The following is a 22,494-nucleotide window of genomic DNA, read 5'->3' as shown; positions in this document are numbered from 1 at the left end:
TGCAGCCAGGCTGAAATGATACTTCGTTGTGATGGATCTGCACTTCCTTGGTGACTGGTGAAGGTTTTTCAACTATTCGTATGTCAGTTGCATCTTTTCAAAATATCTGAGATATTTTGCCCATCTTTGATGGGACCATTTGGATTTTTTTCCCTCTTTTTTGGTATCCTTACATATCCTGTGTCTCATCTTGTGCTGGATGAACAATTGGAGAATAATTTCTCCAATTCTACAGGTTGTTTATTCACTCTACTCTTGGTTCCTTTGTGTAGAAGGTTTTTAGTTTGATGTGATGCCATTTGTGTGTTTTTACATTTTTACAAATATTTTTGATTTATATCCAAGTAGCATTTGCCCACACCAGTATCCTGAGGTATTTCCTATCTTTTCTTCTAATTTTCTAGAATTAAGTCTTAAGTCTTTGATTAATTTCGGCCCAATTTCTGTGTATAAGAGATAGGGGTCCATTTTTGTTAAGCATATGAATATGCCATTTTCTTAGCATCATTTACTGAATAAATTGTCCTTTCTAAAGCGCGTGTTCTTTATGCTTTTGCACAAAATCAGTTGGCTATAAGTACATGGGTTTATGTGTAACTTCTGTTCAATTGGTCTGTGTCTCATTTCATGCCTGTACCATGGTTTGGCTGCTGTACCATGTAGCACGTTTGGAGGTCAGGTAAAATGATGGCTCCAGGTTTGTTCTTTTTGGCGCAAGATCTTCTGTGGCTCCATCAGAATTTATTTTTTTATTGGAGAAATAAAAGTTTGTTGATAGATGCTATTTATATATTGATGCTTTGATACAGATTACATTGAGTCTACATTCCTTCCATAATATGGACCTTTGATAACATTAATTCTCCCACAAATATGCTGTATCTTCAAATTCTTTCAATGTTTTATTGTTTCATTCTAGAGATATTTCATGTGCCTGGTTAAACCGATTGCCAAGTTTTAATAGATATTGTAAATGAGTTTGTTTTGATTTGTTTTCTAGGTAGTTGGTATTTTTGGTATGCTGGAATTCTGTTGATTTTTTTCTTTTATGTTGATACTGTATACTGCAACCTTACTGCTCACTATCCACTCTAATAGATTTAAGGTGGGGCTTTTAGATTTCTCTGAAGAAAATGATGTTGTCAGCAAACAGGAAGATATTTTCTCCTTTTCCATCCTTTTATGTTTTCTTTTACCTAATTTTACTGAGACTTGTGGCAGTATTGAATAACGATAGTAAAACTGGCCATCCTTGTTTAAAATCTCAGAAAGAAATGCTTTCAAAATTTCCCACATAAGTAAAATGTCAGCTGTAGGTTTGTCATGGAGCCTGTATGGCCTTACTTATATTAAGGTATATTCCCTCCAAACTTTATTGAAAGTTTTTATCATGAACTAATGCTGAATTCTATTAAACATTTTTGTAACTTGAAGATCATTTGACTTCCAAATTCAGACATTTTAGTAGTAGTATTTCCCAATATTATTGAGGCTTAGTCTGAGATGTGTCCTAAATGGAGGTCCTTAGATTATTGAGGCATGCTTTCTGAGAGGGCGAACTCGAAGGTAACGGAGTGGTTCAGAAGGTTAGAGGATATATTTCATGGCACTTGGGTTGATAGATGTTATTGCCTATAAGTAAGTTTTACAGTGAGACTGCAGAACAAAAAGGAGCAGAGCAGGAAAACGTTACAGCCTGGTGAGAGAAGGATTAAAGGACCAAGTGCTTTGAAGCAGTAACTTGCTAAAGAGACTTGCGCTGATAAAAGGGAGCCATGTGGCGATGGGAACGCAACAGGAGAAAAGTCCCCACGGGCAGATTTCCATCATCGGGGAGGTAGATCTTGCCATCACATTGCAGCAGAGGCTCCATGTGGCATTTGAAGAGTGGCACAGCAGATAGAAGAGATTCCTTCTTGCTCACTCTCTGCCTTTCAAATGTTTGCCAAAATCTTTTTTAAAAACAAATGAATTTCTTAATTGACAGGGATGATATTCTACCAGCTCTAACTTCGGACCAGAAATGGTCTCCCCAAGAAACTGTTCAACCCATCTGGACAATAAGTAGCTGGACTCTATGCTTGGCATACGTTTGCAAGGAAAGAATCTTGATTGAATTTGAACTGTAATACTGCATCAAGGTGGAGGAATCCACCAGGGGGGAGGGGTGGGGGGAGGGGTGGGGGGATTCCCAGAGCCTATGAAACTGTCACATAATGCAAAATAATTAATAAAAAACATAATTAAAAAGAAAAACAAATGAATTTCAAAGATCTTTTCATGGCAGAATCATTTCTGTAAAGAGCCATTTCATGAAAGAGACCTAGAGTTCCCTATTCCCCAAAGCTAATTTGGAAATCTCTATTTCTGCCCAAGTGCTCAGGGAGGCAGGCCTCTGCAGCCCCGGTTGGGGCAGGTCTAGTTGTGGCACATGCTTACCATAGATCTTGGAATCACAGGTATGGGAAATGCTCTCCAGGGAAAGCTCCTTCCCCTTCAAGCAAAATGCAGGACAAGCATGCCAAAACTACAGACATTTGCATGAGGTCTCGGCAAGCACTCACGGGGGCAGAGGCCAACCGAGCTGTGCAGCAATGGAGGTGTGGAGGCTTCCAACCAGACATCAGAGCCTGAGGGCCCAAGCCGAGAGGCATGCCAGCTGGAACTGTCCGAGGATCGGTGCAGAGATTAACCACCAAGGCATCGTCTAGAGGAGCTGCAGAGCTAGTGAGCAGCTGTGAGACCCAAAACCAGGGCTGTGCCAGGCAGATCCACTTGATGCTCATTGCCTACCATTCTGTGCCCCACGTGCTTTGGCATTTAACAGCTGCTGCACTAGTGTTCCAGCCTTGTTTGCTTTTGGAGTGGAGTCTCATGGGTCTTTGCCCTCCTTCTATCTTGGTGTTACATAGCCTGCTTTCAATTTTATGATACTCATTGCTAAGGGAGTTTGCCTTGAGTCTTGGCTGAGGCTTTAGACACTAGAGTTGATGCTGAACTGAGTTAAGACTTTGGAAATATTGGATGGAATGGTTGTATCTTGTCTGTGGAGAGTGTATGCATTTTGGGAAGCCGGGTGGTAGGCTGCAGTTTGAATGTGATTTGGTTCCCTAACTCATGCAGACGTTGAAACCCCTGAGCTAAGCTACTATTTCCGATGCAAGCATGCCATATACGAATGATGGCTTGAATCCTGGCTGTTGTGCTTTTGATCTGGATTCCTGCTGAAGTACCTGGGAATACAGCAGATGCTGGCCCTTGCTGCCGATCTGGGATACCTGTATAGGATTCCATGCTACGAGCTTCTGCCTGGCCCAGCCCTGACTACAGTAGCCATTAGAGATTGATTCGCAGATGGAAAATTCCTTGCTGTGTCTGTGTGTGTGTGTGAGAGAGAGACTATCATCTTCTGTGTCACTCTGCCTTTTTTATTTTTTAAGGTTTTTCTTAAAGTCAGATATACACAGAGGAGGAGAGACGGAGAAAGATCGTTTGTCTGCTGATTCACTCAAGTGGCCATAAGGGCCAGAGTTGAGCTGATCCAAAGCCAGGAGCCTCTTCTGGGTCTCCCACATGGCTACAGGGTCCCAAGGCTTTGGGCCATCCTCAACTGCTTTTCCAGGCCACAGGCAGGGAGCTGGATGGGAAACGGAGCTGCTGGGATTAGAACCAGCACCCATATGGGATCCCGGCATATGCAAAGCAAGGTCTTTAGCCGCTAGGCTACTGCAGCGGGCCTACTCCACCTTTTAAATATTTCAAAAAATTAATGCCCAAATCAAAGTTAATACTAACAATGGAGCCTTGATTCAATTCTGCCTTGAAGGTAGGTCTAATAAGGGGTTTTTTAGTCACAGGAGCAGGCCAATGGCAGATAGTTCTCTTCACACTATTAGTTACAAAGACTGCATTGGGACTCAGTTTCTTTGTCCACTAGGTGATCCTTCCTCTATATTGATCTATCATTGCCATCCTCAGTTCTCACCAGACAGATACCTAGTCTTGGACTGTGCACCTCAAACTGAGCCAAATCAAGCCTTTCCTCATAACTTGCTTAACCTAAGTGTTCGGTTGTAGTAACAAAACCCTGATTAATAGAGTTTTGCTCTGTGTATAGAGGCGACCATACGATTTTAGGCCCTCATTCTCTGGATGTATAGCATTGCTCAATTCATGTATATTGAATAATTCTTATATCCTTGGTATGAATCTGTATCATACAGTAATCTTTTTAATGTCATGTAGGATTGAGTTAAACATTACTTTGTCAAAAGATTTTAAATCTGTGAGGCATAATAGTGTTTCTTATGTCGCTGTCCAGTGTTGTCATCATTGTAATATAATAGAATGGATTTGGAAGCATTTTTTCCTTTTCAATTTTGTGAAATAATTTTTAGAAAAAAAGTGTTAGTTCTTTAGCAGTCTGATAGAATGTGGCAGTGCAGCCACCCAGTTCTGGACTTTTTGTTGCTAGGAAACCTGTCTAATTCCATGTCATAGCTCTTAGTGATTTGTTTCAATTATCTGCTTATTTATTGATATAACTTGATAGATTATACATGTTCAGAAATTTATCCATTTCTTGGGGGTTGGCGCTTTGGCTCAATTTACCAATCCTCCACCTGTAAGTGCCAGCATCCCACATGGGCACTGGTTCGTGTCCCAGATGCTCCACTTCCCATCCAGCTTTCTGCTTATGGCCTGGAAAAGCAGCGGAGGATGGCCCAAAGCAAGTGTTGGGACCCTTTGGCCGTGTGGGAGACCTGGAAGAAGCTCCTGGCTGCTGGCTTCTGATCAGATCAACTGTGGTCATTGCAGTCATCTGGGAAGTGAATCAGCAGGTGGGAGACCTTCCTCTCTGTTCTCTCTGTAAATCTGTCTTTCCAATAAAAATAGATCTGAAAATAAAAAAATGAATCCACTTCTTGAAGGTTTTTCTTCATTAGCAAAGTTGTTCATGGTGGCCCTTATGATTCTTTGTACTTCTGTGGCATTAATTGTAATGTATCCCTTTAGTCTCTGATTTTGTATTGCATTTTTCTTGGGTAGCCTAGGTAAAGGCTTTTTTTTGTATTTTAGTAAGTTTTCATTTTTTCTCATGTCTAGTTTATTTTTATCCCGATCTTTGTTCCTTTGACTAACTCTGGAATCAGCTCTTCTTGCTTTTGTGAGTTCCTTGAATTGCATTGTCAGGTTGATTATCTGCAAGTGTTCTACGTTATTTGCTGTTTATATTCACTGGTATACATTTCCCTATAATTTTTTTCTTTATTTCACAAGTTTAGGCATATTTCTTGCATTTTCATTTGTTCAAAGAAATTTGATTCTTTTACTGACCCATGGTTCTTCAGAAACTTGGTGTGTTTTTTTTTGTAAGATTTATTTTTATTGGAAAGTCAGATATACAGAGAGGAGAGACACGGAAGAGACAAAGATCTTCCATCCGATGATTCACTCCCGAAGTAACCACAACGGCCGGTGCTGTGCTGATCCAAAGCCAGGAGGCAAAAACTTCCTCCAGGTCTCCCACATGGGTGCAGAGTCCCAAGGCTTTGGGTCATCCTCAACTGCTTTCTCAGGTCACAAGCATGGAGCTGGATGGGAAGTGGAGCTGCCGGGATTAGAACAGGCACCCATATGGGATCCTGGCACGTTCAAGGCGAGGACTTTAGCCGTAAGGCCACTGCGCCAGGCCCCCAGAAACGTGCTTTAATTTTCATGTGTTTGTATAGTTCTCACAGATCATCTTGATTTTTATTTCATTTCACTGTGAGAACACCTGCTATTTTAACTTCAGAAAATGAAACTTGGTGACATAATGTAAAGGTTGTCTTAGAGAATGTTCATGTGTAAATGAGAAAATAAGTATGTATTCAGTACCCATTGGGTAAAATTGCTTTTAAATGTTCATTAGATTCATTTGTTCTGCCATCTAGATGAACTTCACTGTCTTGTTACTGATTTTTTTCTTTTTGGTCATCTGCCATCATGACAGCTACAGTGTCAATGTCCTCTAGTACTATTGTATTGGAGTGTGTATCTCTGATCCATTCATATTTACTCATATTGCCATGACCTGGTATTTCATGCATTTATCCTATTTGGCTGAATTGATTACTTTGTCGTTATATAATGGTCTTTGTCTTTTTCTTGAAGTTTGCTGATCTAACCTGTGCATAGGTACTATTACTATATGCTTTTGGTTGCCATGCGCATCGAGTATCTTTCCATTTCATTTTCAATCTCCATGTGTCTTTACCGGTCAACTGGGTGTTGTAGGCAATGTTATCACTATAACTTGTTAATTCCTGTAGTCCATATGTCTTAATTGGAGAATTTAATCCTTTTACATTCAAGTTTATGATGCATGGGCAACAACCTACTTGTATCATTTTGTTGGTGTTTTTGTTTCTTTTCTATATCCTTTATTCCCCCTCTTTGATTAAGTTTTGTGGCTTTTCTGTTGTGGCAAGCCTTTATTTCGCTTTCTCATTCATGTGTTCTCCCAATGAGTTGTAAACATGCACACTTTTGTCATAATGGCCATCACTGTACTCACCTGTCTAGATGTAGGAGTCCTTTCAGCATTTCCAGTAAGAACAGATGAGTGGTGATGAGTTACTGTTGCGTCATGTCTGTGAAGCAGTATTTCTGTGTTTGTGAAGGGTAGCTTCACTGGGTGCAGTCTTCTTGGCTTCAGAATCTTTTTTTTCCATTAAGAATGCATCATCCATTCTCTCACAACGTGCGAAGTTTCTGCTAAGCCATCTGATAGCCAAGAGGGGACTGACTTCTATGTGACTTGATGCTTTTCTCTTGTTGCTTTAGCATTGTCTGTTTGCCTTTGATTTTTGAGGGTCTGATTGCAGTGAGCCTTGGAAAGACCCTCATTGTGTTGGGTTTATTTAGAATTATTTTCACTGTGTGGATGTAAATGCCCATATCTGTCCCAAGGTTTGAGAATGTTTCAGCTACTTTAAGTATGCTCTCTGTACCTTTCTTTGTCCATTTCCTCTCTGAAATTACCTTAATGTGTGTTTTTCCTTATTGATGTCCCTACAAGTATTAGAATCACTTTTTCACTGTTTCCTCTTTTGAGTTACTGCAACAGACTTGGACTCAAATTTAAAATTTCCTTTTTCTGTTTGATCTAGTCTGTTAGTTTTTAACATCATTTTAATTCTTTAGCTGCAAGACTTGTTTGGTTCTATTTAATGACATGTGTCGGAATTTGTCATTCAGAATTGCTTGTATTCCTTGTATCTTGCTGAACTTAAAATCTTTGTTTTGAGAACCTTTTGAGGGTTTCTCATGAGTTTTCTTATTGGAGAATTGTGTTTGGACATAGCATATTTCATTTTTCAAGTTTCTGGTGTTTCTAGAACAGTATTTACCTTTTCTTAATTGTCCTGATTTCTGCCGTTTGCAAACTTTCCTTTGGATAGATTTTGGGCATAGATGGAGCTTACCCAGAGGTCAAGCTAACACAGTAAACTCAGCAAAGTGGCACATATGCAGTATCTTCAGTCCTAACCTCACAAGTGATATTTGTAAATGCACCAATGACCTGTATTTGCGTGCTAGGCTGAGAAACTGTAATTGGTGGAATAGCATGATTTTTCTGAGGATGAGGTTCCTGCCTGCTGGCTCAAGTTGGGTGTGCACATTCACAGGCACTGTAGGCTACTGGCTGAATGGTATCTGCCTAATGATGGGCATCTGTCCTCTACATGTCTGTCTGCTCAGACCAGGGTGCTCAGGGGTACTGTAACGTAGTTGCCTGTACAACTCATGGGGGCAGGAGAGGCCATGGCTTGGCTGTGCATTGGGCCAGGTTTAGATGTGTGCAAATCCTGTCGGTTAGCAGGTCATTAGTTGTGCTCACTGGAGGGCTGGGGCCACCTGCTGAATAGATGCTGAGCTGGCTTCAGGTATATTCAGCTGCTTTGGAAAAATGTGTGGTATAAAAAGGCCATTGGTGGGAGGCTGGTGTGGTAGCCTAACAGCTAAAGTCCCCAGGAATTCTGCTGGTTGGCCAGGTATAAAGCAGATTCTCCCTGATGATTTTGAGGATGGGGACGGCTTTTGAATTGCTGTTAGACTGGCTACAGACACCTACCTGTATTTCAGGTCATTGGGTGTGTTTTGAATTCCTCGATGAGCCAAGTCCCCCTATTCCCTGAGTACTACCTGGTTTGGAAGCAGGGCTCCCTGCATTTCTGCTGCCCCAAGACTTTGAGCAGCCAGTATAATGAAGCTGCAACCACATCTGTGAATGTTATAATGTTATGAAATCTAATAAATGGAAGCACAACGGCTACTTGCTCCCAGAACAGGACACAGTCTTGCAGTAGGACCAATCTCAAAAGAGTGTCAAACCGTAGCAACTGAGGTCCCGGGCAGTGGGAGGTATCCAACACGGGCTCCTCTGGGCCAGTCCTGGCACTTGAACTCTGGCAGGCTCTATAAATTATGTGCATGGCCTGTGAGGGCTGTAAGGGTCTGGTGGTTGAGTGACAAGTTCTGCAATGGCTGTAGAAGCAGTTGGGGGTCTCCACCTTAACTATTGCCTGCATGAGCCCCATGCTATGAGGAGACAGTGAATGAGGCAGAGTCCTCCATCTACCTCTGGGGTGATTTCCTGAGTTTGTGCATTTCACAGGTGTCCCTGCTACTCCCCACCATACTTCCTCAGTCTGGTTGAAATACAGCTTCTTTCCGCCCTTTTGCCCTGGTCCTTTTTGGTTGCAGAGACAAGGGAGAGGCAACTCTGGCCCCCTTGCTGAGATCACTGCATACCTACTCCTATTTTTGTATATGTTGCCTATACTTATAAGGTCTTATCAAAACAAACAAGCAAAACAGAAAAACCCCACAAAGCCTCATCCCCTCCAATGTGATGAAACACTTCTGTTTTCTCCAATAGTTTGTTTCAGGTCTTATAAAGTGGATTGAATATTTTAAATAACATTATATATAATCTTAATAAGGTGAGAAATAAGGGTCTAGTTTCATTTTTTCATGTGGATACCCAGTTTTTCAGTACCATTTACTGAACAAAATATCCTTTCCTAAATGTGTATTCTTAGCAGAGTTGTCAAAGATCATTTTGCCATAAGTGCCTATGTTGATCACTGGGCTCTGTGTGTCATTCTCTTTATGTCTGTGTGTACACCACTACATGAAATGTGATTACTACTGTTTTGTAGTCTGTTTTGAGAATGGGTAGTGCAAGGCTCCAGGTTTGCCATTTTTTGTTTCAGATTGTTTTGGCTTTTTCTGATTTTTTTTTTTTATAGTTTCATAGAAATTTAGAATCACCTATTCATGTTCTGTGAGGAATGTCATTGGCATTTGGATAGGAGCTGCATGAAGTGTTAGGGACATTTTAACAATATTCAGTTCTCTAATCCAAGTACCATGAAGTGTCTTCCCATCTTCAGATTCTTTAATCATTTTCTAACAGTTTATATATATATTTTTTTTCATTAATTATTTAGCATTATGTGACAGTTTCATAGGCTCTGGGAATCCCCCCATCCCTCCCCACGCCCCTCCCCCCTGGTGGATTCCTCCACCTTGATGCAGTATTACAGTTCAAATTCAATCAAGATTCTTTCCTTGCAAACGTATGCCAAGCATAGAGTCCAGCTACTTATTGTCCAGATGGGTTGAACAGTTTCTTAGGGAGACCATTTCTGGTCCGAAGTTAGAGCTGGTAGAATATCATCCCAGTCAATTAAGAGTCCCAATATAACATCAACAGCAATTTGCAATATTATGGAATTGACATGGTTTTGAGTAACCAGTATGTTAAAAACAAAAACCAAAACAAAAAACAAAACAAACAAACAAAAAAAAACAAGTCCGAACCACAACCTATGATTAGCTCATTGACATTTCAATTTTAGTTTATATACAGGACCGGCTGCTATATACCTTAAAATGGCTATAAGGTACCATTCAGCTGTCTCGTGTCTATTTCATTTTAGTATTTAGCCTTTTGTTGTGTTGAAGTAAAATTTTGCTGATCTTGGCAAATTTTAGGATAATCTAGACTGGCTTGTAACTCTAACAAGACATTTGTCGACATTTAAGGTGCAGAACATTTTTTTTGGGGGGTGGTTGTGCAGGGAAATCCTCAACACCATGGTGAGGAGCAACTAATCTTTGTATCCCACCCAGCGAGGCATGAGCCAATCCACGCCAGCTCTTTCCTGTCAGATTTCAAGCTCTACTTTCTGTTGTTTGTCTGTTTATTTTAGGTTTTTTTTTTTTTTTTTTTTAGTTTGTATGATTGTTTGTTTGCTGTGAGGGGTTTTCAGAGCGATCCCGATGGTCATTGCGAGGGAGGGCGGGGGCCCAGAGGTGGAGCCAGGCTTGGACCAGAGAAAGCTCTCCTCCCTGGTCCCGAAGGACATTTATTGTTCTTCTGTTTCTGCGGACCGCTCAGGGCTTCTGGTTGTCTCATTTTCTAACAGTTTTAACTTTGGAGATCTTTCACATCCTTGGTGAAATGTATAGGTATATTTTCAAAGCTATCCTATCATAGATTCATTGATTTATTTTTCAGATAACTTATATTAACATAGGAACTGTTGACTTTATATCTTGATTTTATGTTCTAAAATATTGCCAAAATTATGACTTTTGTTATGATTTTATACAAAGAGGTCATGTTGTATACTCACAGGTGTCATCTGACTTTGTATGCACCTTATTCTTTTACCAATTTGCTCTGCCTGGTACATAGTTATCTAATGAATAGAAGTGGTAAAAATGGACATCCTGGGGCTAGTGTTGTGGCAGAGAGGGTTAAGCTGCTGTTTGTGGTGCTAGCATTCCATATCAGAGTGCTCGTTCATGTCCTTGATGTCCCACTTTTGGTTCAGTTGCTGCTGATGGATGTGGGAAAGTGCCTGAAGATGGCCCAAGCATTTATGCTCTTGCTGCCCATGGGAAGACCAGGAAGAAGTTTCTGGCTCCTGGCTCCAATTTGACACAGACCTGGCTATTGTAGCTATTTAGAGAATGAGACCAGTGCTCTCCCATCCCCCAAACTCCCATTGTTATTTGTCCTATTTCTGTCTGCCCTTTAGTAAAAACTTGTCTTACTTTAAAAAAATTTAGAGTAAAAGTGTTGAACTTATGGACTGTGATATAATCACTTGATATACATTATCTTTACCAAGATATAGCCCTAGGGCTATCTCTGTGGTGCAGTGAGTTAAGCTTCCGCCTGTGGTGCTGGCAGCCCATATAAGAGCTGCTTTGAGTCCTGGCTGCTCCATCTCCCATGTAGCTCCCTCCTAATCCACCTTGTAAAGCAGCAGAAGATGGCCCAAGTAATTAGACCCCTGCACCCATGTGGCAGATATAGAGGAAGCTCCTGGTTTTTAATTGGTCAGACCATTGTGGTGTGAACTGGCAGACAGATTTGTCTATCCCTAACCCTGTCTCTCTGTAACACTGCCTTTCAAACAAACAAATCATTTGAAAAGATACCCTTTCTATAGTTAATTTGTAAGTAGGCTTTTTTTAAATCGTGAAAGGATGTTAAATTTCATCCGATGGTTATTCTCGCATCTATTGAAATGGCCATATGTTTTTGCTGCTGTGCTCATTCATGTGTTATGTCCTGTCTATTGATGTGCATATGTTGGGCCATTCCTGAGATGATCCCACTTGGATCATGGTGGAGGACCCTTTTAAAGTGGGGCTGAATTCACCTTCCTGGTGCTCTGTTAAGCCTGTGCGCATGAATGTTCATTGGAGATCCTGTTTTGTGTCCTTTTTTGCTTTTTTTGTCCAGGTAGTTTTGGTTTTGTGGAACGAGTTTAGAAGGACTTCTTCCCTTCAATTTTGTTAAATGGCATTAATTCTTCTTTAACCTATTTATTTTTGAATGTTTAGTAGAATTCAACAGGGAACCCATTAGATCTTAGGTTTTCTTAATGCTTGGAAATTGTTTACTAGTGCAATTTGTTATTCTATTCAGCTTTTCTATTAGTATTCAGTGTTGGTGGGTTTTATGTACCCAGGAGTCTATCCATTTCTTCTATGTTGAATAACTATTTATGATAGTCTTTTGTAATCCTTTATATTTCTGTGGAATTAGTTGTAATAATATCTCATTAAATCTGTAATATGGCTAAGGAGTTGTCTTTTCTTTTCTAGAACTCATTGTTCATTAAATGAATCTTGTTTTTATTTTTTTTGAAAGATTTATTTTTATTGGAAAGGCAGATACAGAGAAGGAAAGACAGAGGAAGATCTTCCATTCAGTGATTCACTCCCCAAGCGGCTGCAATGGCTGGGACTGAGCCAATCCGAAGCCTGGAGCCTCTTCCTGGTCTCCAGGCAGGTGCAGGGTCCCAAGGCCTTGGGCGGTCCTTAATTGCTTTCCCATGACACAAGCAGGGAGCTGGATGGGAAGTGGAGCTGCTGGGATTAGAACCAGCGCCCATATGGGATCCTGGCGTGTTCAAGGCGAGGACTTTTAGCCACTAGGCCACCTTGCCGGGCCCATGTATTGATTTTTAAGTCTGTTTCATTCATTTGTCCTGATTTTATTTTCACCTTCATTTAATTTGAGGCTTAATTCTGTTCAAGTTCTTTGCTATGTATCTTTTTTTTTTTTTTTTTTTTTTACTGGAAAGGCAGATACATACAGAGAGGAGGAGAGATGGGGAAAGATCTTCCATCTGTTGATTCACTTTCACAAATAGCTATAATGGTCAGAGCTGCGCCAATCTGAAGCCAGGAGCCCAGAGCTTCTTCTAGGTCTTCCACATCAGTGCAGGGTCCCAAGGCTTTGGACCGTCCTTGTTTTTGATGTCATTTTAATGATTTTTTTTTCTTTTGGTATAGACATTTATTGCTATAAAAATCTTAGAATTGCTTTTGCTCTGTTGGCTGAGTTTCGGTGTGGTATCTTCATTTTCACTCACCTCAAAATTTCCTGTCTCCATTATAAATTCATGATTTGTCTTTTAGTAGTTCTGGAATGTTCTGTCTTATCTGTGTTTGTAGCTTATGAATTTCTTATGTTGAATTCTGGTTGTATATCATTGTGATAATATTTGGAAATGTTGGTCTTCCAATTCAAGATTTATCTTGCTTAATACATTTGTCCTGGAGAATATTCAAAATATCGAGTAATTAGTGTTCTGCAGCAGTTGGGTGGTATGTGTTATAACTGTCAGGTCCAGTTGGTCTGGTATATGGTTTAAATCTGATATTTATTGATACATTGTCTAGCTGATCTGTCCATTGTTGAGTGTAGTATGTTGAAGTCCACTTCTGCTGTTGTATCACAGGATATATTTTCTATATATCTAATACTGAATATTTGAGGGCTTTGGCCCTTTGTACATTCTAGCAATCTTGAAACAGAAAATGGAAATGCATATTATCAAAACAGCACATGGTTTCAAATTTTTGTACCAAATTAAATATCCCCTACAATCCCATTTTTCCCGCAAAGGTTTTGAAATACTCTCCTGTTTATACTTAGGCCTTCTTGTGGAAATTGACTTACATAATGATTTTCCTTTTCTCCTTTCAGTTTTGACTGTTTGATCTGGTGAGTGTGACGACCTTTGCCTTTTTTCTGGCTTAAATATTGGCTTGACATAACATTCTTCCATTCCTTCACCTTCAGTCCGTATGTTTCCTTAAGAGGAACTGAGTTTCTTGTAGCATAGAATTGGGTTCTTTACCTGTTACATTCATCACTCTTAACTGAAGAATTCTAAACACGTATATTTATTTGAAAGGCAGAGACTGAGAAAGAATATACATTCATTAGTTTACTCCACAAATACTTGCAGAAATCAGGAGTGGGCTAGTCCAAATAGAGGAGCCCAGAATGCAATCCAGGTCTCCTACAAGGGTGGGAGAAAAAATATATTTGAGTCTTAATCCAGTGACTGTCAAAGTGGCATATTAGCAGAATGCTGCAATTGGAAGTACAACTGGGATCTAAACCAAACACCTGAGTCACAAGCAGTTCTTAACTGTGCTGCTGAATGCTTACTTCAATCCATATGCATTCATAGTTATTACTGATGGCTTAGTCCTTTCATTTTTGTTTTCTGGTTGATTTTTTTTTTTTTGCTTCCTGTCTTGCTGTTGACATTTTTGGATCACATTCTGGGGTGATAATTCTATGATTGCTCTTTTCTATTGTGTCTACTGTAACTTTTCTTTCCTTGAATACATGTGAACCTTGAATACATGTGAACCTTGAATACATGTGAACCAAACTATTGGTTTAAATAATGTAGATGCTCTTTCCTCAGAATTTATAATTTTGTTACTTTAATTTAGTCATGTTTGCACTGTTTTTTTAACCATCTATTATAAACAGTTTTCACTGGCCATTTTAATATTTAAGCTTTGTAGCAGAGACATACCACCACTACAGTAATACTTTTTTTCTGATGGCAATTTATCCAAAGTGATTGGTGTTTTTTGTTACTATTTATTAGTCTCATGTTTGGCTGAATCACTTCCTTCATGGTTGCTTGTAGGGCCAGTGTGATCTTATACATCCCCCCACCTTTCTCTTTTCTGGAAGAATTTGTTTCCCTTTATTCCTGATAGCTTTGCTACAAATGGTATTGTTGCCTGACAGAATCTTTTCAGAATTTTAAATGCATGATTGCATTCTCTTCTGGTCTTGAAAGTTCTGCTGAGACAACACATTGGTACACTGATGGAAGGTTGCCTTGTATATGACTTGATGCTTTCCTCTTTCTACTCTGACAATTTTTTTGTCCTTGACTCCTGACATGATGATTATAGTGTGTCCCAAAGAGGGCTCTTTGGGTGGAATCCACATGAGATCATTTGAGTCTCATGACTCTGGATGCCCATTATCTCTCCCAAGAGTGGAAAGATGAGGCTACTGTTTCACTAAGTAAACCTTTTGTGCCTTTCTTCATTGATTTTTGTCTTTGTAATTCCTATAATGTGGATAGGTGTTCACGGTTAACAGTGTTCAATATTCCTGTAGGCTTTCTTTGTGCATTTTCATTCTTTTATTTCCTCTAATGTAACAGTATCTGCCTTAGGTCAGGAAACTCCATGTTGTTAGTCTAATATGTTCTTGACAATCATCATTAATTTTCAAGATTTTTTCTTCAATTTGAGAAGCAGAGTTAGAAGGAGAGACACAGGTCTTGCATCCATTGGCTCACCCCTAAATGGCTGCAGCTCGGAAGCTCATTTTCCACAAATGAAGAACAACCCTGCACTTTGGAACATGATCCTCTCTGACTAGCTGCAGAGGCCCTGCAGGATTCTTCATGGTGTGGTGTTCAGTCCTCATGTGCTTGTGTCAGACCTACCCTGGCAGTCAGTGTGTGGACAGCTGCCACAACAGTGTCATTTCCATGTCTTTGTAATTGCTTGAGGTCTAGCCAAGAGGGGAAAAACTAGTTCATGTCCAGAAGAGGGATCTGGATGGAAAACAATAACATGAAAGAAGAGTCTAGCTTTCCATTGGACAGAGGGAAAAACATTGCACTAAAGATACAAGGGTCTGTTATTCTCAGGGTTGCAACGAGAGCTGCCTGTATTTCCCCACTCAATACAATTCTGTCAGGATTCAAAGCGCTCCTCATTATATCTGCTGACTCATTTCTTTTGGGGGTCACATGTGGCTTTTAACTTTCAGCTATCTCCTTAACTTTTCTGTGAATGAAAAGATAAGCTGTGGGATGAGTGGCCACTTCATTCAGTCTTGAGAACAGACTCTTACACAAGAAAAACCAAAGCATGAGATGTACAGAGGTTCTGACAGTGCTGCCTGCCACTGTCCCCCCAGCCTGATGACTGAACACACATCAGCTTTGATAATCAGCCTACCTTTTATTGACAGCATTTAACATCCATTAGCCCAAGTAACTTCAGTGTTATCAGTGGTCTTGTGCAACTGTTTGCTTGGATTACTTAATTCTAAAAGAATCTTATAAAAATGCAGTGTTTGTTTTCTGTATTCCTTAAAAGAATAAGAATGGTATTAGTTTTGAAGTGAATTATGGGGGAAGGTGCCTTTGACTAATGGAAAAAATGGCCAAACTGGCCTTTATCTTCTCTTCCACCATATTCTGCTAACAAAAACAGTATGCTTTGTTTTTCCTCATATCAGAATAAATTAATCTTGCTTTGCATTTGAGCAGACCATGTACCAGAACAATATTAAATAATCACAAACAGTCTGTGGTTTTTGTTTTGAACTTTGTCGCAGCTTGAACTGTGAGGGGTGATGCAATATGTGCACTAATTGGCCCTGGTATGAAATCTTGATGCTGGACACAAAATTCCATCCAAGCTACAAATTACTGCTGGGGTTGTACAAGGTTCTTAGACCCAGAAAGTGGCTTGTTATGATCACAAAAAGCCAGTGAAGCTGCAGCCAGAAAACTGGCATGAAAGGACTTTGACAAAGTGAATACCAGGGGTATAGCCCCAGCCTGTGCAGTATATCTCAAAGTTTTCACAGTGATAGGCAGACCTGACACTGCACACTCAAGAGTTACAAACCAAATGGGGATAGGCCTAGAGGACTAGAGAAACTCAAGACTTGAGAAAATAAAGTGCTTCCCTACAAAAGACAGTGATTTGGATAATAGTCTATTGGCAATACCAAAAGTGTGTGTTGAAGGCCTTTGTTTCTCACAAGATGCTGTACCCAGGGTTGGGCGTTGTGATGGGTGAAGCAGCTCATTTGAGTGTCTGTATCCTATGTGGGAGTGCCAAGTTCAATTACTAGGTATCCCACTTCTAATCCTATAAGGCAAGAGATGATGACTCAGGTGTATAGACCTCTGCTAATCATGTGGGAAACCTAGATGGGGTTAGGGGATGCTGATTTTGGGCTGTGCCAGCTCTGCATTTGGCCATTTGGTGTATAAAACAGGGTAGAAGATCTCCCTGTCACTCTGTCCCTGAAGTAGGTAAAAAACAAACATTTTAAAAGATGGTATATTTTTACTTCCTATTAGAACAGCTTGACTAACTACATAATCTGAACCAACAAAAATATCCCAAGAATCACTATGCATTTGGGACCATCTTTTACAAGCTCTTTTTCCTCTTTTCCTATGTTCTGCTGGCATTGAAGTCTTCCTATCATTCCCCAGTGGCCCAGCCATTGCCCCTGCCACTTACACAGGGCTGAGCTCTGGGAGTGGAAAACTCTCCCTTTGTGAAACCAGGTTACCCTGTTCCCAGGCTTACAGAACATATTTGAAAGATGAAAGAGGGATTAAGGTGGTGTAGCATCTGTCTTCAGACTCAGAAATCCACTGTGGGGGTGGGCAATTGAGCTGTGTGTTCCTGGCTTTGGCCTGTCCAGCCCTGCCTGTTGTGGGCACAAGGGGAGTGAGTCAGCAGGTGGAAGACTCCTGTCTGTCTACCTTTGAGATAAATAAAAATTAAAAGATCCGCAAAAACTTCCTTAGCTTGTGATGCTTGCCTCATGGTGCAACAGAAATGGAAATATTATAGACTGTATCTAAATATAGGAAAGAAACTACCCCAGGAAGTCGCTATTTTCTAAAGTTTTCAAATATTAACTTACAATCTGAAAAACTACTAGAACTGTGTAGCTTTCTGTGAGGAAGTGCCACAGTCCCTACTGAGTGAAGAGACAGAAAAAATGTACCGTGACACTTTGGGGTAGGAATCAAGGCCAAAAGTGACCTAGGACTCTCTCCTTCATCTAAACTTCTACACATTGTTTGACGGTCAACTTAGCCAAGCTGTTTTTCAGAAGCTCCTCCTTGGTCTAACTTGCTACTAACCAGTGTCTCGGTGCCCTCCCTCTGTAATGTACTGATTTCTGTCTCTTGCATCTTAATGCAGGTGTCACAGAAATATGCTGTATCTCACTGGATCTATCAGAGTTTGGCTTAAGTGTTGCTTATTGAAGGCTAAAGGTAACACAAAGATGCAAATACTATTCTCTGTATGCTATCTGCTGTGTTAAAGACTCAAAGAGGGTGTCTTAAAACGATTGTCTAGATTCCATGAGCAATTTATCAAGTGCTTGTATAAATACAGAAGGCACTGAAGAGAGTATGGATGTAAGATGAAGATACTTCACTATTGGCCTTTCAATGCAGTGACTAACATGAGACTTGCTCCTTTTATCAGGCCTCTAGGCAGTTCTGGTGTTCCTTGGGGCCATGAACTATGCTTGTATGTCCTGAAGAGTCACTGCATACTTAGCCATCCAAGGAAAGATCTTGAGCTTGCAGGTTAGGTGTTGTCCAAGAAGTGAGAGCAGGAGGAGTACAAGGCTGGGAGGCGAGAGGACTAGTCCGAGAAAAGGGATCAGATGAAATCACAGGAATGCTGTAAAGCCATGCCCTCTCTGCAGGGAAGGAAGGGACAAAAGACCCAAGGCAACCTTTTGGGAAGAGGCTAATAGTGCTGAGCTCCAGTACCATCTGGAGAAAGACCTCTGTGCCCTGCCTTGCCACGCTCCAGACGCGGCATGATACTTAGCTGGCTCCAACCGAGCAAAAGCATTCAATATGGCTGGGTAACAATCTGAAGGTTGGAAGCAAGTCCTCCACTCACTGGTAAACAATTTCTGTGACACGCAGGAAAATATGCTTTGCTATGGAGGGAGGCTCTCTGCTCAGGACCCAGAGGGTTCAGAAAAATCTGTATCTTACCGCTTGCCACTGATGCTCTAAACACACCCTACTGAAGAACCTAGGTGTTTTCTGCCTTTGTGATTTCTACTTGCTTGGCTGGGGGCTTTGTGAACTCCAGGCCTGACAGCCTACGTGACACCCGACAGCACACCTGGCAGGTCACATAGGCAGAGCACTCCTCAGGAAAGAAGTCCCTGGTGTTAGATTAAGACCCACTGCCCAATAGCCCGTCAGTTTGTACTTTTTGAAAGTTGCTTGCTTCAAACCCACCAATAGAAGTCTGCCAACTTGTTCTTTTTGAAAGTTAACAGTTAAACTGACCAATCATGACTGTATAATTATATGGAATTAGCCTGAAATGTACAAGAACCCTGTGCTGTTGAACCTCAGGCTCTTTTTTGGACCTCCTTCTGCCCCTTCTGCAGTTTTTCCTGCTTTGGCCACCTTGGTGGTGGCAGTGGCCGCCGGGGTGGCTGCTACTGCTCCCCCATCCTGCTGGCTGGGAGCCTGGGTTCGTTTTTAATAACCACCTTTATGCATTTGCATAAAAGTGATTTTCTGTGGACTCCTGATGATTTTCTGGGGATCGCAAAATCCCAGCACAACACTACATGTTTATGTGAATGAAGTACAAGAAGCAGTGACATCCCAAGGACCAGGTTTCATGAGCCCTGTCAGTGCCACTTACTGAACACACCTAAATAATGCTGGTGCCCAATGCATCTTAAATTTTATCTCATTTTTCTCATAGCTATGAGATCTGATTTTACATGTGAGGAAACTACGACAGTGGGAGGAGAATCCAATTGCCCATGACCCACAGCAGGTGAGCAGTGGAGGTGCATTTTGAAGTATGTCAAACTCTCCATTTACAATCATAATGCTAGTAAGAGTAACAACTGATTGTATTTCCTTATTGTCTCAGTGAGCTTATGAGAATAATAAATTGTCATTCTCCATTAACAGGGTTACGAGGCTGTGGTCAGAGATTAAATAATTTCCCCAGGGTCCTACATAGAGGAAGAGCTGAGATTAAATCTAGCAAGTTTCACCCCAGAAACAATATTTTTGTAACATCTCATTGTGTTCATTTCCCAATGTTGCAGAACTGAATGCTTCGAAAACTTTAGGCATTGTACAAAACTTCACAAAATTCAAAATGCCATCAATAAATTACCAAAGGGTAAAGTGCCAAACTGGAGACCCAGGCTTTACAGAGGTGATAAGACCAAGTGACAGGGTCTGGTGCAGTAGCCTAGTGGCTAAAGTCCTCAACAATATGCACCAGGATCCCACATGTGTGCCGGTTCTAATCCCAGCTGCTCCACTTCCCACGCAACTCCCTGCTTGTGGCCTTGGGACACTGCACCTGCATGGGAGACTCGGAAAAAGCTCCTAGCTCCTGGCTTCAGATCAGCTCAGATCTGGCCATTGCGGCTGCTTAGGGAGTGAACTAGAGGATGGAAGATCATTCTCCCTGTACCTCCTTCCCTCGCAGTAGATCTGCCTTTTCAATGAAAATAAATGTATCTTTTAAAATGATGAGGAAAAAACCTTGACATTTCTTAAGTTATAATTCAGAAATGCACCCCTACTCTGGTGTTCCCCCAGTCCTGCACTCCTGGCTAGAACCAAAAGCTGCCACCCAGCACTCCCTAAAGGATCCTGGGGAATTTGTCGGCAGTATGGACCCAGGTTCTTCTTCTTGCATCAGCTGCCCCACAGTAGACCTGCTTCTCAGCCACGTGTCTGAAAGAAGGCAAAATCTTCTGACCCTTGATGAGAAGGAAGATGCAATAGTTTTGACGAATTGTTTTACATTGTTTTCCTCAAAAGATTGATTGTACCTCTGCCTATCAATAAGTAAAAAGAGACAGGCTTATTTTACATAACAGGCAGAGGGAGAGGGAGATCTTCCATCTGCTGGGTCACTCACCAAATGGCCACAACAGCCAGGACTGGGCCAGGTGGACACTAGGAGCCATGAGCTCTATTTGGGTCTCTCATAGGTGACAGGAGCCCAAGTACTTTCCCTGGTGCACCAGCAGGGAGCTGGATAAGCAGCGAAGCAGAACTAGGAATGGTGCTCAGAGGTGGCAGCTTAACTCACTCTGCCACACTGCCTGCTTTACCCTAAGTTGTTCAATTCTTGTATTTAATTAGCTCCTCAGCAGTATATCAGTTATTTAGTTTCTTTAGGAGTCCTGACGATGAGCCACCATACTGTCTTCTGAGCATTAGAAACACCCATTGGTTCTCTAAAACATCAGTTATAAACAAGGGCAACCTCTGGTATTTAAGGGCTGCTGCAGTTTCATTAGGCAAGTGTGCAGAAACACGCTTGTAGAACTTCTGGAAGCCGCAGGGATTACAGATGTCAGAAGCTGTTAGTAGAGAAACTCGGCTCTGACTTGCAGGGGGTGAGAGGAGTCAGGTGTGACTTCATGCACCACAAGTCCCTGCCAACTGCAACTGCTCCTTTCCTACTTAACCCGAACTTCATGTCTCCTGTAATTTGAAAAAGTACACAGGTGCCCTAGGGTTGTCACATGTGGGGGAGATGCTTACTTGGCCTTAGAAGGGATATGGCACCCCTCACAGCCTGTTCACAGCCACCCATATAGTTCTTCCCCCGGGCCCTTGCTGCTCTTCTCTTAGGCAGAGGCACCTGCTGGAGTGAGCCTCAGGATCTTTGAATCCATCAAAAGGACTCAGTCCTGAACAGATGGCTGCCTTACAGTGGACTTCATATCCAGCCAATATAGGCCATTATCTACCTAATAAGCAATCTAGCAAATGAAATTGAATATGTATTATTCTTCATTTAAATGCCCCAGGTGTTGGCTCCTATGCTATGGTTTTCAGGCAAGCTAGGTTGATTCTACATATAAGTATAGGTATGAAAAGGGCCTCAGACCTGCCAGGGTAGGTAACAGGGAGCCTTGCATTCATACTGTGCTAACATCTGCACATTATGAACGGGAGAAGGCTGTTCCAACTCCACAGGGGGCATTATAGTAGAGACAACAGCACCTGCCAAGCTGGGGAAAACATTTGTTCATCACTTTGCTATTGATTGTAGTGGTTCTCAAACTTCATAGATCAACTGGAGGACCTTGTTTTTTTTTTTCTTTGAATTTTTAAACTGATTCCCCTTTAAAATGACATATTTTTCACAATACTGGAAACACAAAGATTTTGCTGGCTTACTTCCCAAATAAATGCAACAGCCAGGGCTGAGCTGGGCTGAAACCAGGACCCCAAAACTTCCAGGTTTCCTACACAGCTAACAGACTCAAGTACTTGAGCTGCCTCCCATTAGCAGGAAGTTGGATCAGAAAACATGCTGGCTAGGATAAGGGATGGGGGCATCCTAAGCAGCAATTTTAGCCATTGCACCCAATGCCCACCCCTTTATTCTTAATGAACATATGATGATTGTATATATTTATGGGGCACAGTTTGAATAAAGTGTAATGGTGAGATCATGGTCACTAGCACACTTACTACCTTAGATAACCTTAGATATTTATCATTCTTGATGTTGAACATTCAAAATTCTCTCTACTAGTTACTTAAAAATGTTATGGATTCCTGCCAACCACAGTGAATATGTATGCTAGAGAATATTAGAAATTATTCCATTCAGCTGTACTCCTTGTATGTGTTGACCAGTCTCCCTCCATCCCCCTGCCTTAAGGGTTTACCAGGCTGTTAGTAACCACTGTTCTTTTTTCTACAGTATTTCTTTCCATGCCTGACTTACTTTACTTAATATAACATCTTCCAGTGACATCCGTGTTGCTGTAAATGATAATTT

The 22,494-nt window shown here is 41.2% G+C and overlaps 1 long non-coding RNA gene across 1 annotated transcript in view; it reads left to right on the top strand.

Annotated features, from left to right (window-relative positions):
* LOC131481717 (uncharacterized) overlaps positions 1 to 21,473 on the top strand; it is a 124,404-nt gene extending 102,931 nt beyond the window's left edge. Inside the window, exons 2-3 of the long non-coding RNA XR_009246537.1 lie at positions 19,426 to 19,500; positions 21,337 to 21,473. This is a non-coding gene — a long non-coding RNA (uncharacterized LOC131481717). The remainder of the gene's footprint in view (positions 1 to 19,425; positions 19,501 to 21,336) is intronic.
* Positions 21,474 to 22,494: the final 1,021 nt, after the last annotated feature.

Source organism: Ochotona princeps, chromosome 13 (genome assembly GCF_030435755.1).
Source record: "Ochotona princeps isolate mOchPri1 chromosome 13, mOchPri1.hap1, whole genome shotgun sequence".
Taxonomy (NCBI): Eukaryota; Metazoa; Chordata; class Mammalia; order Lagomorpha; family Ochotonidae; genus Ochotona; species Ochotona princeps.
This window is presented reverse-complemented; position numbering and strand designations above follow the sequence as displayed.